Here is a 17,654-nt window from a genome sequence, read left to right as displayed (position 1 = left end):
TGTGGTCAACAAGGTCAGGAATAGTATGATGATTTGGGTTTTTAGAAGAGACATGTCTCCAAAAAGATTTTGGGTTTAACTTGATCTCAGAAGCCAAATTTTCCTCGTAGGCAGATTTCAGTTTTTTTACAGAATCTGCTACACGATTCCGTACTGCCTTATAAAATGACAGGGTCTCCTGGTTCCTCTTCTTCACATACCGTTTCCAAGCTCTAGATTTCTGGTTAATCAGCTTCTTAACTTCCTTAGTGAGGAAGGGAAGTGTTTTGGGCTGTTTCCTAAAAATAACCCAGGAATGTTTCTTTTCAAGAGCAAGAAGAGTTTTTTTGAAATTTAGCCACGACTCATTGATGTCACTGGTGATAAGCATTGACCAGTTTGCAGATGAAAGTTCCTGCTGTATTGCCTTATAGTCGGTGAAAGTCTGAGGACGAAATTTAGGTTGAGGACGACTATTTAGGGACAACACAGACAGAATAACTAGGTGGTCACTACTAGCAATTGGCGGTAAATAATCATTACGAATGAGGGAATCAGTATCACGCAAAATGACAAGGTCTAACAGCGAGGGATTCTGATCAGCTCTATAGCGTGTAGGCTTATCGATAGTCTGATGAAGAAAATTATTTGATAGGCAAGATAAAAAAGGTGAGTCTCTACTATTAGATGAAATATGTCCAGTTCCTTCAACCCACTCAATTGCAGGAAAATTAAAATCTCCAGTGATTATTAACTCAAATGAGCTAGGAAGGGAAATTGAAGATGTCATTTCATCAATGATAGTTTTGAGGGCCAATTCACTATCTTCAAGGGAAGGAGCACTTGGACTTCGATAAACGCACCCAAGACGCAAATATTTATTAGCAATGGAGATATCAAGCCATACACTTTCTATCAAAGATATATCAAGCATAGTAGGATTTACAACACTAACCTGGATACCATCTCTTACATAAACACCAACTCCTCTTCGACAATTTGAATGCTCCAAGCTGCTAAATAGTTGATATCCCGAGATCTGCAGGGATGTTTCAGTAACCACCAAAAAACTATGTTTCGGTAACAATTCAACAAAACTCGCAATATCTGCTGCTTCCTCCCTAAGAAGCACTTCGGATTCTAGAAGCTTATTTGTCAGATAGTCAACATTGCTTGAAAGAACACGGAAAGTATTTTCAGAAAGGGGCTTCTGACTCGGGAAATTTGGCTGTTGAGACTCAGAGGTAATATCAGATATAGTACTTGAAAAACTTGAATCCGCTGAATTCTGACATGACACGAGCGAATTATTAGATATAACATTTGAATTAACATTAGCAGAAATAGCTCTTAAATCGACATGGGAAACATTTGGAGAAGGATTGGATGAAGCTTCACAAGAAATATCAACTGACGATTTATCAAAACGAAGCACTGGGGAAACAAAACTATTTACATGAGGATGCGAGTATATAACTAGGTTTCCATCGTGGATTGCTTTGGAGGGGACCGGGGTGGCGCTTCCCAACTGCGATGAGCAGCCTCGTTTTTTGGAACGATTTGGCCCTTGAAGATCATGAGGTTGGGCTCACCTGAGCTTATTCTTCTTTTCAACTCCTCAACTAAAGCCTTCCTCCTGTTTCTCTCTGTCTTGGATGCGTCACCACGAAATTGTATATCCTCGTGGAGCTCGCGGGAGCGGTTGATGATTGACCTTTTGATGTCCAGGCTTGGGACAGTAAAAAGGACAGGAGGAGGGCGTGCAGATGGCAGAGAATTAGTAGGGATCGGAAGTCTTCTCACATTATTGATGTGAACGTCTCTGAGCTTATACTTTTGATCAATATAAGACTTGATGAATAGTTGGTCATTGGGTTGCGGAGGGATCCCAAACGCAACAATGTTAAGGGCTCTACGTTGTCTGTCCCTTTCTTCAGAAAAGTGGCGCTGGATCTCACTATCAAGATGCTGGGTAAGATTGGCTTTGATGCTTGTTGTCTCTTGAAGAACTACCGTCTGGACTTCAGAACGCATTTCAGAGAGTGAGCATTTTTCGGACACCCGGGTTTCCAGTCCTGACACTTGTGATTTTATCTCACTGACAGTTTGTGAGATTTCAGCTTTTAATGATGTTTCCAAGTCTTTTAAAGATGCTTGGACAATTTCTTGAAAGGCCGCTTGAGATGGGATTTTATCAATAATCTCATTTTTCATGCTATCTATTGTAACTTTTACGATATTCTCAACACTAGGATTTTGAGTATTAAAAGATGTTGATCCGTATTTACATGCTGGGCACTTGATACAAATATCTACACGTCGGGAAATTTTAGTGATAAGCAGATATTCAGGTTCAGGCATGTCTAGACACTTGGTACATATCCACTTGTCACACCCATCACAAAGAATGGCATAAGAATCATTTTCTAATGCAATATTGCAGGCAAGACAATTGTCGGATCCTTTTTTCGGACTTATATGAGTCCTTTTTGGTCTTCTACTTGATGTGGCCTTAATTTCGCTAGGTGGCGGCATGATATGAGAAAAAATCGCTGGAAAAAATTGCGGGGAAAAAAAAAAGCTTTTCAGCCAACAGAAATCAATTTATCACGGGGTTTTCAGAACTTGGGGGACCTGTGGGAAGCGCGGATACTCAAATCGCCTATCCCCAGCAGTTTAAGGATGAATATCCCGCCGGTACCAATACGGCTCTTCGTGTTTGTTATCGCTCTCTTCTGCACAGGTTTCCCCAAATGCAAAAAATAAACGATTCAGCTTATGTAATCTGTGGCTTTATCAAAAAAACAGATACTTCAGAAATTTGGACCGGCAACACTGTATAGGGAAATAATGAAGAACGGGAAGATGTGCAATTCCTGGAGAATTGAAAATAAAATGAATTGCCCAAAAGTCTAAATATATCAATCACAGCACTGAGGTAGGTCCCTTAAATCAAAACCTAGGGTAACACAAGACCAGGGAAAATGCAAAAAACAAAGAAAAACAGTTTTATCTCACAGCTTAATACATATATATCCAGGGTTCAAATTTATACAGCCACATGGATTTGTTGTTGTTGTTGTGTGATAATAAGTTTTATTATGATAATAATTAAATAATAAGTTTTTCATTGATTTAACCTACTTGCTAATAGATAGCCTACTACTCAGGGTGTCCTTTAAAGTTGATCCCAAAATATGGTGATTCACTAACCTGGCTCAGATCCCTCTTTCTTTTACAAAATCACTGTCCCACCTTCTTCCAAGCAAATAACTTGATATTCCATTACTTAATTCTTGTCCATATTTATTTTTTGTTGAATGAGATTTTTGTTGAAGAAGGTGAATTATGTACTTACTGCACTAAACATTCTTTTGAGCATGGTAAGAAAATCACTTACTGTGGTTACTGCTGGCAGTAACTATTCTTGTTCCCAGCGGGTTGGGCAGTAACCATTTTCCCACTTGGAACAGAAATAGTAACCATTCAATTACTACAGTAAGTCCCTGGAACACACTGATGGATCACCACTATCTTTCTATAGTTTCTTCTAAAAAACCTCAAATAAATGATACAATTTCCTAGAATCTTTTGTAGAGTTTTTTGGAACAGCTGGAACAGAGCTTTTGGTTACCTTTTTGTGTCAGCTGTGAACAATGTGAACTGAACAAAACTAGTGAAGAAATTGTAGGGTAAAGGTTGGTGTTTCATCTTCTTAGTTATAATTTCCTAATCATTTTTTTTACAACTATGTCCAAGACTTACAAAACTGGTAAAATTCTAGTTAATTGACTTCTTGCTATCTCGGAAAGGGTTTAGGTTAGGGAAATGAAACTTTCAGGGATGTGTCTACAGGCTAAAGTATGTCCTGGGAAGGTATTTTAAAATACCCATATCCACTCTTTCTCCCTCTAGAGGGCCCTGAAATTTGCCTACATGACAGGTCTATTGAAATTTTGACAAAACAGCATTTTACCTTAATTTTCAGTTACTAGTTGCTTTTTCTCTGCCTTTAGTTATGAAAATGCAATTCCTGTTATTTGAGTAGGGGCCTAGAATTTTAAGCCATATCCATGTTTTTTTTCCAAATTTAGGAAATGTGTTTGTATATCTTTAAAACCTTATAAAATGGAATTAAGCAAAGTTATGAAGCTGAAAATAATTTTGTTGTACTTCAATTAAGCAGAAGATCTATTTTGCAAGGTTTCACTTTTATAACATACATATTTTTAAAGGTCATCAAAGGTCAGGGCCCTCTAGAGGGAGAAGGAGTGGAGGTAGTTACTTCAAAATTCCTACTTTAGCCTGTAGACCCATCCCTTATAGTTTCATTTTGCTAACCTAAACCCTTTCCAAGATAGCAAGAAGTCAATTAACTAGAATTTTACCACAAAACTTTAGGCTATTTGACTAGAGGTGTTTGATCAAAGTCTTATTAAATATACAAGACCAACATATTCAAATAGCCCAGATTTAGGTAGCCTAGCTTAGAAAGAATGTGTATATATCACTTTATGCCTTTTTCTGCTATTTCCAAGTTCAGTAACCACTTTTGGAGTGAAATCCAGCAGGTTAAAAGTCTAGAATAGGGGCTACTGAGAAGGAAGTATGTTAGAAAAATAATTCTTGCTTCATTATAGGCATATGTAGAATATTTGTATCCCACACTGTTTGACTGCAGCTCCACTATAGTTTGTCCCTTCCTCCTTAATGTGGAAATTGTAGCCCAATATATAGCCTATAATTCCCAAAGTTTTTCTCACAATGTGTCTCTCTTGTTTCATTCTGTGTACCTCTAGGCCTATACTAAATCAGCTACGACAAAATAAAAACCAGAAAAACATATTTGACAGGTGGCAGAATGTATAGGTAATATAAATTGGTAAAATTCTAGTTTAGCTAGGCCTATTTTTTGCTATTTTGGAAAGTGGTTGGCCTATGTTAAGAGAATGAAACTTTCAAGGATGGAACTACTGACTAAATTATGTCCTGGGAGGGTATTTTGAAGTGCCCATCTCTACTCCTTCTCCCTCTAGAGGGCAGTGACCTCTGATGACCTTTGAAAATCTGTGTTTTTCACAGTTTGTTTTTGCAACATCAAATGTTGCAAAACAAATATTCTGCTTAAATGAAATAAAAGAAAACTGTTTTCAGCTTGACAACTTTGTTCAATACCAATTTATGAGGTTTAAAAGATTTACAAATACATATCATAAATTTAGAAGAAATCCATCAATATGGCTTAAAGTTCTACTAAAATAACAGGAATTACATTTTCAAAACTAAACCCAGAGAAAAGGAAACTGATAACTGAAAAATAAGGTAAGGTGTTGTTTTTTCAAAGTTTCAATAGGTATAGACCTGTCAAGTAGCCTAGGCAAATTTTGAAGACTTAGAAATTAGGAGAGGATTAACATAGAAGCTTGGCAATACCTTCCCAGATTATGTATTCAGCCTTAGATTACTGAAAGTTTCAATTTCCTAACCTAACCCCTTTCCAAGATAGTAAAAAGTAGCTAAGCTAGAATTTACCCCATTTTGAGCCCTTAAAGGAGTTTAAAAGCTCATGTAACCTAAAGCTTAAGAATGTGTTTAAAAAAGACTGGGTTATTCAAAAAAAAATTTTCATTTGTTGCTGATTTAGGAATAGTAATTATTATTTGTATTAGGCCTAGTCTTAGTTGTAAAATGTCATTTTGAAAATAAATTTAAAAAGAGTCAGAAGCACTCTTTTTTGGAGATCTAACAAAAATGGAAAAATAGTCAACAAAATGCCAGTATCCAAGACATCTGACTACACCAAGCTATAGAATCATAGCCATGACATAATGAGTGATTCAATTTTCAAATATTTAACCCCTAATAACATCTGTTAGCACCTATGTATTATGCTGTAGTTTATGCTGTGCAAAACTTGAGAACAAACTGGTTTTATCTGCCTGTATTAAGAGACAATTATGCTTACACTCAGTTGAAAATAAGTGATAGGTGACATAATACATTGGAGTTATGTAATACGGGCTATATATTTGCTCAGTAACTACCTGTTAAACTCAGTTAACCAGGTAGGGGATACAATCCACCTGATCAATCTTGTTGTTACCCATCATCACTTCTTTGCCTTCATCTATTGGAAGTCTAAGCAACTTATTCTTCTTAAAGTTAACAACATGTTCTCACACCCTTAACTCCCAAAACCTTCAAAGTCAATCATTTTGCTAACATTTTCATTAAGTACACACATTATCTGCATAATCTAAGTTTAGGAGAGTTTTGCCTTCCCATTTAATTTTGTTTTCTCCCATAGCCTGGCCATGTTCCTTAGGCCAAAGTCCACCATAATAATCCTTGAAAATGGAAATAGAAAACAACCCTGTTTAACTCCTGATTGAATACAAAATTAGCTAGTAACTTCATTTCCTACCATAACCACTGCCATGTTTTTCTCATTCATTAGAACTAATAACTTTAATGTATTTATCTGTACACCGTGTAAGGATGTGTCCTTTGCTAAAGCTCTTCAATCAGCTGAATTAAATACTTTTTCATGATGTATAAAACTGAGGGCTAAAGGTGTCTGAATATTTAGGCACTTTTGAACTATTAATTTGAGAGTGAACATTTTGTTGACACCTCCTCTCCCCTTTCTGGAACCACCCTGCTCTTCTCTTAAAAATTTTATCTGCAATATCTTTAAGTCTAAAAAGCTATTTCATACTAAGTTATTTGTTTCCTACAGAAAATGAGTTAGTACCTCAATAATTGCCATGCTCATGCTTATTGCCTTTTTTACAGAGTGGTTTAATCCTTTACTTCCAAATTGGCACAAACTTTTTATTTTTTTATATTGTTTCATGTAATTTTGTCATGATTTAAAATATTCTAAAAATTTTCTGTCCCTTAAAGTTTATATAAGAAACCATTAATAGGTATAGTAACTAGAAAAAAGGTACAAGCCCATCATTGTCAAAGATGACTTCATCCTAACATCCAACTTTAATTTTTAATCCTCTAAAGTTTCTCAGACATTTAAACTGAATTCTTTCTTTAAAGATATATATTAAAACCAAAGTTGTCAACCCCTCAAAAGCTTTCAAATTGCATTCTATTGGAATATCTCAAAAGCTACATTAGTCTTATCAAGCCTACTTGGTTCTAAAAAGCACCTCTTGGCTTTTCATCACATTACTATAGATCAACACTGCTAGAAATAACAGAAAGGACCCCAGTTAGTAATAGCACATGACACCTCATCCTTGAAGATAATGTCTTATGACCAGTTCCTAGTTAAAACTCCCTTAATTGTCTCTGAATTCTATCTGTCCAATTCTTTTGATCAGATATAATGTAAACAAATTTGCAGAGCTCCTTATCTAAGCAGATGACTGTGCTTTAGCAACTGTTTTGTTTTTCTGTGTAGCCAACATCAGACCAATTTTTTTGTACCCTGAAAATAATAGGAACATTCACTAGCCAATTCCTCATTTTTGAAGATGGGCATGGTATAAGAAAGGATTGAAGAAACAGTATATTTTGACTTTATAACCACTTGAGCCATATCCTTCTTAATTGTTGATGTCACTATGGATTAAAGCTTGAAATATCATCTTATATAGCCAAACTAGTATTATCTATCTAATTCTGATTTTTCAGAATCATATTACTGCAGCTATTCCAGATTATAACTATTGTAAAACTACAGCATGTTTATGCATTTTATTTATGTTTGCTGTGCTACCACAAAGAGACAATTTTTTTTTGCCATCAAATACTTACTTGTCCTTGCTGTGGGACCAGATGTGAATGCCTCACCTGGCATCTAAAAGACTGTATGGTTGACTGTCTTCTGTCAGCTCTTCAGCAAACCAGAGCCTGCAACTCTCCCACTTTCGACCAAACTTCCAAAATCCATCAATGATATCAAGGTCGTTTTTGACTGTTGGCCATCAATTCTTCAACTGACCACCAGGATGTCTGCATCAATCTGACAAAGGAGCAGCTAGAAGCACTTGCTTGATGATGCTGTTGTTGGATCTACTCAGGACATGACCAAGCCAATACAGTCTTCTCTGTTTGACAATCATGGCTGTGGGTTGGATGTTACAGTAGTGGTGATTTACATCAGCATTTAAGATTTTTGTTGGAGTATCAAATCCTCAGAATTCTTATAAACAGCATTGGCCAAAGACATGGATATGAAGCACCTTCAGTGGTTAAATCTCAACTGTATAGAAGAGAACAGATCAATCAGCTGCCTTATAGACACAAATCGATCATAAACAAGAAAACAGACAAATTACTTGTGTTAGCCTAAAATCCATATCTAGAATGAGTAAACGGTTATCCGTTTATCAGAAGATGCCTATCTGTCATCATAAAAATTGCAAAGTGGACATGAAACTGGATCTTTGGTACCCTCAGATGTATTAGGAGCAAATAGTTGGTACATTAACTAACAAAAGCTCCATGTCCTTACTGCAAAGATGATACAACAACAACAGCCAATAGTTACTTACATATTCCTCTAGATTTAAGCCAGTTTTTTTTATATGTACCCCTACACTGACGTTGTCACCCCTCCAATCTTTTTAAATTGTGGACAGATGTCTGTACAAAAACGATTCTACTACACTTTAGTCATCTCATTAAGGACTATTTATCAGGATAGAAAAAAAATCTATGTGATAGTTCAAAATGGATTCTCTTGGTGCAGTCCATTTTTCTAATATCAAAGGGAAGGGTCTAGTTTCTTTGGTAGTTTGGCCAGGTAACCATCACCCAGCTCATAAATAACAGTTCAAGTAAGGATAATTACTTTTATTAGACAGTAAAAAGCAATGATAAGAATTCTGGATATGTCAATGACAAACACAGTAACCATCATTATTGCATAAATGTCATCTTCAGCATGATGACAGTCACTGTGTATGTGATCAAAATATCCAGAATCTTTATTATTGTTCTTCACCGTCTAATGAAAGAATATATCCCTATTTGAACTGTTATTTGTACGTCATGGAAAGGTAATGCGGTCTTCATAAATACTTACGTCATTTGCATTTTCATTTTACCACTTCGTTACTTTGGCTCTTTATATAAGGCTGACTTTTGCCAAGAGGGCATGAAGGATTTATTTACACATTCCCTCAGAAATAACCTATTTTGTGACAAGCCTGTAGCTGTAACCTGTACCAAAAGGACAATATGCGTATATAACTGGATTCTGTTATCTCAGATCTATTAATTTACCAAGAACAAAGCTTAAGCACTTTAAAGTTTTATTCCAACTTCTTGTGCTTGTCTGCTAGAAAAGACCTTTCAATTGAAAGCAGAAAAATGGCTCAGTGGCGCAAAGACTTAGGTGTGTAACTTCAGTTAGTTCTCTCCAATGTAGATTACAAATCTACATGCCCACCTAGGAATTTGTAACATCCTGATGCCTTTTGAAAAAATTTTTATTCAAAATTTTATGTGAATTCATCTGAAGGAAGCTTAAAAGACCATTAACTTGGTATTTTTTCTCTGTTTGTCCTCTAGACATTTTATGCTTAAAAATAACTTCTTAGACAATGCTAATTTTTTTCGTGTCACCATATTTAAATTAGTCACAATATTAGACGTCATCTGTTAATTTGTCAACGATCTTCTGCAAGTACCTGTTTCAAAGACTTAATTTTAAAAAAGATTTTTTGTTATGAATGCATATATTTATTTGGTTATATACTTCTTTTTTTGTCATATGCTTATATAGCTGAATAAAGAAATCCTGAATCGAATAAAAATTGAAATGAATATTCAAGTCAAACTTCAAACGCAGAAAAAGTACCACAAACAGGAATTTGGCCATTGAGTTAGGTAATATAAGCGCCACCAGTTGGTAGGGTTAAGGAGGAGGAGATAAGCTCTTTTTTGAACAGACATTGATTATTTTGAAATCATTGGTCAGGTTTCTTAGAGTATGTCAATGCGCAATATTCCAAATACAAGTCTATGTAGAGAACATTGGAAAGAAGACAAAGATATAGTGGATAAAATGATGGTTAGAGGGGAAACGTCCCAGATATTATTGAATTATGAAAATATCTATTAGAAATTAGAAATATCTTCTTTATTCTAGAAACTAAGAATTTTGTTATTGTAAAGTTACCTGTAGAACAGGCCATAGGAAGGAATTTTACCAGTATATACTACATATGATATAGTAATACATTAAGCAATATAGGTATGAACGTATCCAGGGTATTTTTCGAGGGGGATTGGGGTTGCAAAAGGATTTTCTTTGGCGGGGGTACGAAAGTATTCAAAAGTGCAAAAAAAATTTGTTCTTATTACGGCCTTGAATATAGTACACCCGACGTAGGGATAGTCTTCATACTTCTTAGACTGTCACTACCCTATCGTAACGTTTCTTTAATTATAAGGGTTTTCAAGCGTTAAAAATTTGGATGAGGAAACAAAAACTATCATTAATTTTGTTCATTTCAATCTGCTAGCATATAATAGAATCAACCAGCAAAAAATTGGTTCGGTAGTATAACTTTTTCATAGAAATAAATCAAAGATAGGCTGTTCCATTATCAGAGCTTTAAAGTATATATTTCTAGTATTAAATTTAATATATAACTAATGTTAGTTTAATATACGTTTACACACCGAAACCCGTAAGGCAAGTGTGTAGTCTCCTGATGAGCCCTTGTGTTGGGTTGTCGCCTCTGAATTATTTGTCTTTTTTTACTGTTTTTAATATTTGGTAAATGACGACTTATACTTACGACACGACTGCCTGTCCATGGATTATTCTTTATGGTTGATTGTGTATGACTATGCTGTTTGGCCTATGTAATTGGATGGATAAGTAGGGTTAAGGCCTCATTCGAGTACTGATCTATATTAATTAATAAGGTAGGAAAATAGTCTTCCTTTCTCCTTTGGTCTTTCTTTTTTGTTTATATAGTGTTTTTCTTTGTGTTTGTGCTATTGCTTTGGTGATTTCTGTTTTCGTTATGCATAAATTGAATATATTGTTATACTAAATAATCTACATATTTAAAATTGTAATTTAATTGTAGGTGCATTTGCTTCATAGTACTGGGCATTCCGAAAGCCTAAAGACGTTCCTGAACCCCCTATATGGAGTAGTTTTTATCGCGCTATCAGGTAATATCATTTTAGTGTCATCTTTCTCTTTAATGTATGTTTTTTTTTACTAAAGTTTAATTTCATTTCGTTTTCAATTTTTGGAGTTTTTGCCCTCACTCTATCAACAATCTTCTAAGTTTGCAATATAGAAACTAAGAAGTCATACCATGAAAGAGAGAGAAGAGGACAATCGGAGGAAGGAGTTATTCTTGAAAAGAAAGTAGGGTAAGAATCGGTAGGAATTTATTGGGTAATGGAAGAAAAAAAGAAAACACAAGAGGAAAACCAGAAACTGAAGAAGTACGAATAGTGACAGATTTTTTTTCTGATGAACGGAGAAACAAAGTGAAATAAAATCAATATAATACATCCCTACTTCCCTGAATCTGAACCTTCTCAGGAGCTCATTACAGAGAATAAACTACAAGTTAACTTAAATATTTTTGCTCCTTCTAATTTAAATACAATTGATGATTTGATTTAATTAATTATTCAGTTTTGATTGACTATTGTTAATCATAATTAATTTTATTTAAATGCTCAATTTTAATCAATTAGTTAGTGTTAACTGTAATTAATTAGTGAAGTCAATTTAAGTGAATTTGCTCTGTTGCAAATCTAGAGGAATTTGCATCTCTTTAAGTAGATTTTCTCCTTCCCTGTCGAAAATAAAATAATGTAACAGTTAAAGATGAAATCTTTATTTAATCTGACAAATTGTCATCAACGCAGCCGCAAGGTAGATAAATGGCAAACATATGGCAGTTCAGTAATTTTTTTTAATCTGACAAATTGTCATCAACGCAGCCACAACATAGATGGCAAGGTAGATAAATGGCAAACATATGGCAGTTCAGTAATTTTTTTTTTAATCTGACAAATTGTCATCAACGCAGCCACAACATAGATGGCAAGGTAGATAAATGGCAAACATATGGCAGTTCAGTAATATTTTTTTTTAATCTGACAAATTGTCATCAACGCAGCCACAGCATAGATGGCAAGGTAGATAAATGGCAAACATATGGCAGTTCAGTAATATTTTTTTATCTGAAAAACTGTCATCAACGCAGCCACAACATAGTTGGCAAGGTAGATAAATGGCCAACATGTGGAAGTTCAGTAATTTTTTTTTTGAATTTAACAAATTGTCATCAACGCAGCCACAACATAGATGGCAAAGTAGAGAAATGACAAACATATGGCAGTTCAGTTAAAATAGGCTATGCTCGAAGAAACCCAAATCTGAACATTTTATGAGATGAATATTCATTTTGTCAAAAATGCCCAAATAATGTTTAAACTGATAAATTCATGTTTTCTGCCAACCATACATATTATTTGTTATTCTTTTTTTAACATAGCTTTAAGCTACTTCCAGAGGATTCTAGACACTGTGTAAGAGTTTAGAGGAACAATAAAAAATCCTAATTAATTCCTTAGACTACTGACCCCACCATTAAAAAAATGGTAGTATCACTCCCCGAATTTATTGAGACAGCTGCAAGGGATAGAAAGATAAAAAAAGAACATATAAAAGAAGTGATAGATAAAGCAGATTTTAAAAATTACAAACAAAATAAATACAAATTTTCATCAACATACCCACAAAGATGGCTCTGCTGGTTGGTGAATGGGGATTAATGGAAATTCAGTCAAAATATTTTCCAATTAAGATATTCATCTTACGTTTACTGTCATACCCCATGGATTTAATCTTTGAATCTACGAGTCGCTATATACTTATTAATAAACTGTAATTTTCGTAATCGGGCCCTATTTTGCTGGTGTAATATTTAAGTCCTTTTTGTCAATACATTTTATTCTCTTTTTACTATTTTAATGCGTCAAGTCAGGCAAACTCAAAACGGCAGCTATTCATTTTGGTATAAATGGATTTGTGCTTAGTCACTGCCACTTATATTAAATAGATTTTTTTTGTTTTGTGTTTGAGCTGATTCAAAAGGATTTAAAAACATTTCATAAAAATTTGAAAAATCAATAAAGAATTAACTAATTTTTTTTACCACTCTGTTCCTTCCATTCAAGAACTAATACGACGAAAAAAAAAATTAAAACGGCTAACTTTTTAATAGACGGTGAAAAATGAAACGGTAACAGTCCTAATATTTTGATTTCTAAGCCTGGGGTATTTTTCAAAGTGAAAGCTAAATATAAAATGAGAATGGAAAAGAATGTTTACAGAACACAAAACAAATAACACAATCGCATAACACAAAAACAAGCTCTCGGAGAAGGCCGAAAAGACAAAAACAAACTTCTATGCATAGAAGGCCGAAAGAGGAAGATGAAGGCAAAAAAGCTGTGCCAGAAAAAAATAGAAGTTCATAACAATAAAAACTATCCTATGAGATGTTGTCAAATAAGTCACAGAGCCTTTAGGATGACTGGCATAAAACAGGAAAAAAAATTAGCGCATACTGTTTTGTGAGGACTGGAGAAAAAATAGTTTACCCCCCTTTTTCCTGAAATTTTAAGTTATCTACTCACTGCAATAAAGAAAACATCTCCTGAAAGTCTTAGTTCCATCCCTGAGTCGCGAGACAAAACCAAGTATATTCTCTAAATTTTGTATAGATTTTGTCACTTTTTTGTGAAACCTATTGATGGTCTGGGACCTCTATAATTAGATATAGTCATTTCCCTTAGACAAAAATCCACATGTCCTCTTGTGAACATTCAAAAAGCAACTGATTGATCTGACCTCTAACACCCAGGGAAACAGTTCTGCTACCTACTATTTACCATTGCGTTATAGTTTTCAGGTTAATTCACATTATAAATATTAACACAGGAGCGAATGTATTCAGATTAACTCATTTAAACAGTAACGGCAATTTGATTCAGAAATGGGACCCATCACAGCGCGCGGAAAGAGAAGTTACCAATACGTCAGAAAAGTAGATATCCCATAATCCCATCATAAAATTCCAAAACTTGTCATTGCACGTGCGTGAAGGCAGAGTCACGTAAAAAAGCTGTGCGACTGATGTGTCCCCAAAATCTTTATTGGAGAGTATGAGGATTTTTTCTTCTGTTTGGTATTTATATTGAGAGATTAACCATTGGGTGGTTGCAATTCATCGAGGCAGGTTCGCATCCAGGATTTTTTTTTCGCGGGGAGGTTTCACAAATTTTTTTTCGGGGGGGGGGGTACACAAAACGTATTAAAAATTTGTTTATATTCATTTTCGTTACGTTTTCACGAGTCGGACAAACTTTTCCTGGGGGGGGGGGTGGCTCAAACCCCCTAACCTCTCCCTGGATACGGCCTTGTGTCGAGATTTTTAGTTATTTAAGCTAAGGGTGCTTTCCATGTCGCCATCTTACCTAATGATGATGACTTGTTTTGTTTAAAATCTGATCCGCGTCACATAATTTCAATTAATTAGTTCCCGCCCATTAGGTACTTTATTTTCCAAGTCTATAATTTCTGATTAAGTCAGAAGTTAAACTAAAGATACATGGGACGGAATAAGTCTTAGCCAAAGAGAAAATTGATTGAATTCTGTGTATAGAATATTGCCCTCAATATACTTGACAGTGTATAGATTGATATGTAAGAATGTATTTTCTCATTGGTTCTTCCAGAGCATTTCCACATTCAAAAGTCATGATTAATTGAGTCATTAGCTTTTTGACTTTGGGCTGCTGAAGATTAGCATATTATTACCAATGTTGAATTTCCAAATTGCATACCTGAATGGACATTCCACGTCCAGGTCGTAGTTAATTGCGATTTAGCACAGAAAAACGTTACGAAGCCCCGCCTCTTATCATCATTAATTTTAATAATTCGACGGGGAATGCACCCTAAGATTTTGGTCTCTCGTTGAAAAAGTTTTCTGGGATAAAATTGAATCATTTGGATTGCGGTTTTTTTTTTGGTTTTCCTATTTTGTCCTTTTTATTTGTTTCACAGTTAAACTGTAAGAAAAATGTAATAAAATTGTATAAATCGGAACTTTTGGATTGTGCCTATCTTCACTTTCTTGTTTGTTTGTTTTTTTTTTTTGTTTTTTTTTCATTTGTTTCGCAACTAAATTGTAAGAAAAACGGAACATTTTGATCTCTCGGCAAAAAATTTCTAGGACTAAAATCAGAGCAGTCGGATCTTGATTTTTTTTTCATTATTTTTGTTTTTTCCTTTTCATTTGTTTCGCAACTAAATTGTAAGGAAGCGTAACATTATGATTTTGTATTTAATGTAGCTCCAAAACCCAGGCAGTTCGAAAAACCTAATTTTTACGGAGTCGAATATCACTTATTGTTCATGTAATTATGGATCAGATATAAAGGAGACTTATTTTAATATATGAAGTGCATAATTATGAAAGGAGGGAGTCTTCACCTGTAGGCTTATCAGGAGTGGCGAGAACGGAACATTTATAAATAAATAAAAACACAACACTTTCGTGCAGGAGAGACACCTTTGAGGTTTGTGGTTACGTGAAAATTAATATAGCTACTTTAAAAACATTTTAACTTAAAAACTTAAATAAACCTGTTATAATTAAGAGAAAATAGCTAAATTAAAAATAATAACTTGTAAATAAAAATAAATATAATAATAATTATTATTCCACTCTCTATCACTCATGACGATTGTACCATGTCTTGAGTTAAAATTGATTTAACTGTATATAGCGACGTTATTTTCACAGGGAATTTCTGAGAAAGTTCCAAATGTATATAAATATCTCTTGGGCGTTTTCTGCATACTTTTGGCCTATTCTCACTACCGAAAAGGGGAAGATGAACTATTTGTATTTTCATTGTCAGGAAAATTGGACATTACTTTGGAAGTGAAAATTTTGAAAAACGTCAAAATTCCAAATTTACAATAAGTGTGTCATTTTTTTTTCAGGTCATTTATTTCATTTTTCAAAGTCATTTTCCAGGTGATCCTTAGAATAATTTTAGCTAATTCTAAAACCTCTGGTGAAACATTAATTACTTATTTACTTTTAATTGCATTAATAAATTAATTACTTTTTATTGGCGGTCTGTTGCAACAACTTGTATATAATTTTGCATAGTTTATAGTATACAATCTATATATATAAAAATAAGTTGTCTGTGTGTGTGTCGAGTGACGTCATGTTTGTCAACTGATGAAATTACATACCGGAACACCGGGGCACAAATGACGACCGGGACACAGGGAATATAAATGACGTCCGGGAACCTCAAAGAGAAATTACAGACTGGGGCACCCGGACACAAATCACGACCGGGACACAGGGAATATAAATGACGACCGGGACACAGGAACACAACTACAACGGGGACACCGGGGGCACAGGCGGGATATATAAATGACGACCGGGACACATGGATTGTTCGAATAGAAATTACAGACCGGGACACCGGGACACAAATGACGACCGGGACACAGGGAATATAAATGACGACCGGGACACTCAAAGAGAAATTACAAACTGGGACACCGGGACACAAATGACGACCGGGACAAAGGGAATATAAATGACGACCGGGTCACAGGGACACATGATTAGAATAACGAGGTATAGATCTGAATACGGATTGTTTTTCCCATGGACAATTATATTTGCATGTTTAAGAGTCAGTAAACCTGACAATCTATTTATATGCATAGACAATGGGAAAGCGAAGAATGTTGTATATTCGCATGTTTTACGTAGTTAAATATATATATATATATATATATATATATATATATATATATATATATATATATATATATATATATATATATATATATATATATATACTAGCTGTTGGGGTGGTGCTTCACGCCACGCCAACACCTAGTTGGTGGGGGCGCGTCGCCCCCCCCCCCCCAAGCCCCCCGCGCACGTAAGTCGTTACGCGCCATATTAGTTACGCGCCATTGTAGTTGTGTCCCTCTGTCCCACCTGTGAATATAGATATATATATATATATATATATATATATATATATATATATATATATATATATGTATATATTAATATATTTATATATATATATCTATATATGTTTTTAACTAAGTAAAACTTGCCCATTGTCTGTGCATATAAATAGATTATCAGGTTTACCGACTCTTGAACATGCAACATATAATTGTCCATGGGAAAACAATCCATATTCAGATCTATACCTCATGATTCCTTGTGTCCCGGTGTCCCGATTTGTGTCCCGGTGTCCCGGTCTGTATATACATTCGTTTTCGAATTGGTCTTTTTTTTTAGTTCTTTACCTTTTTTTAGTTTTTTTTGTTATACCTCATGATTCTAATGATTGCCCTTGATCTTTGTTGATGGTGATTGCTAATCGAACATTCCCTGTGTCCCCGTCGTCATTTATATATCCCCCTGTGTCCCCCGGCGTCCCCATTGTAGTTGTGTCCCGGTGTCCCGGTCTGTTTATACATTCGTTTTTGAATTGGTATATGATGAAATAAATTTTTGTGTTTTTCCCTTTTTTCTTTTTAGCTTTTTGTTTTTTTTTATAGTTTTTTCTTTTTTCTTTTTAGTTTTTTGTAGTTTTTA

At 34.7% G+C, this 17,654-nt stretch overlaps 1 protein-coding gene across 5 annotated transcripts in view; it reads left to right on the top strand.

Annotated features, from left to right (window-relative positions):
• The first annotated feature begins 2,823 nt into the window (after window positions 1-2,823).
• LOC136030331 (choline transporter-like protein 4) overlaps window positions 2,824-17,654 on the top strand; it is a 51,201-nt gene continuing 36,370 nt past the window's right edge. For 4 of the 5 annotated variants that reach the window (XR_010618255.1, XR_010618256.1, XM_065709246.1 and 1 more), the window contains exons 1-2: window positions 2,824-2,917; window positions 11,049-11,136. The gene's annotated coding sequence lies outside the window, so the exon portion shown is untranslated. Of the gene's footprint in view, window positions 2,918-3,383; window positions 3,678-11,048; window positions 11,137-17,654 lie in introns of those variants that run through there. The other variant, XM_065709245.1, reaches the window with a different exon arrangement.

This window comes from Artemia franciscana, chromosome 8 (genome assembly GCF_032884065.1).
Source record: "Artemia franciscana chromosome 8, ASM3288406v1, whole genome shotgun sequence".
Taxonomy (NCBI): domain Eukaryota; kingdom Metazoa; phylum Arthropoda; class Branchiopoda; order Anostraca; family Artemiidae; genus Artemia; species Artemia franciscana.
The sequence above is the reverse complement of the archived record's forward strand: the minus strand, read 5'-3'. Positions and strand labels throughout refer to the sequence as shown.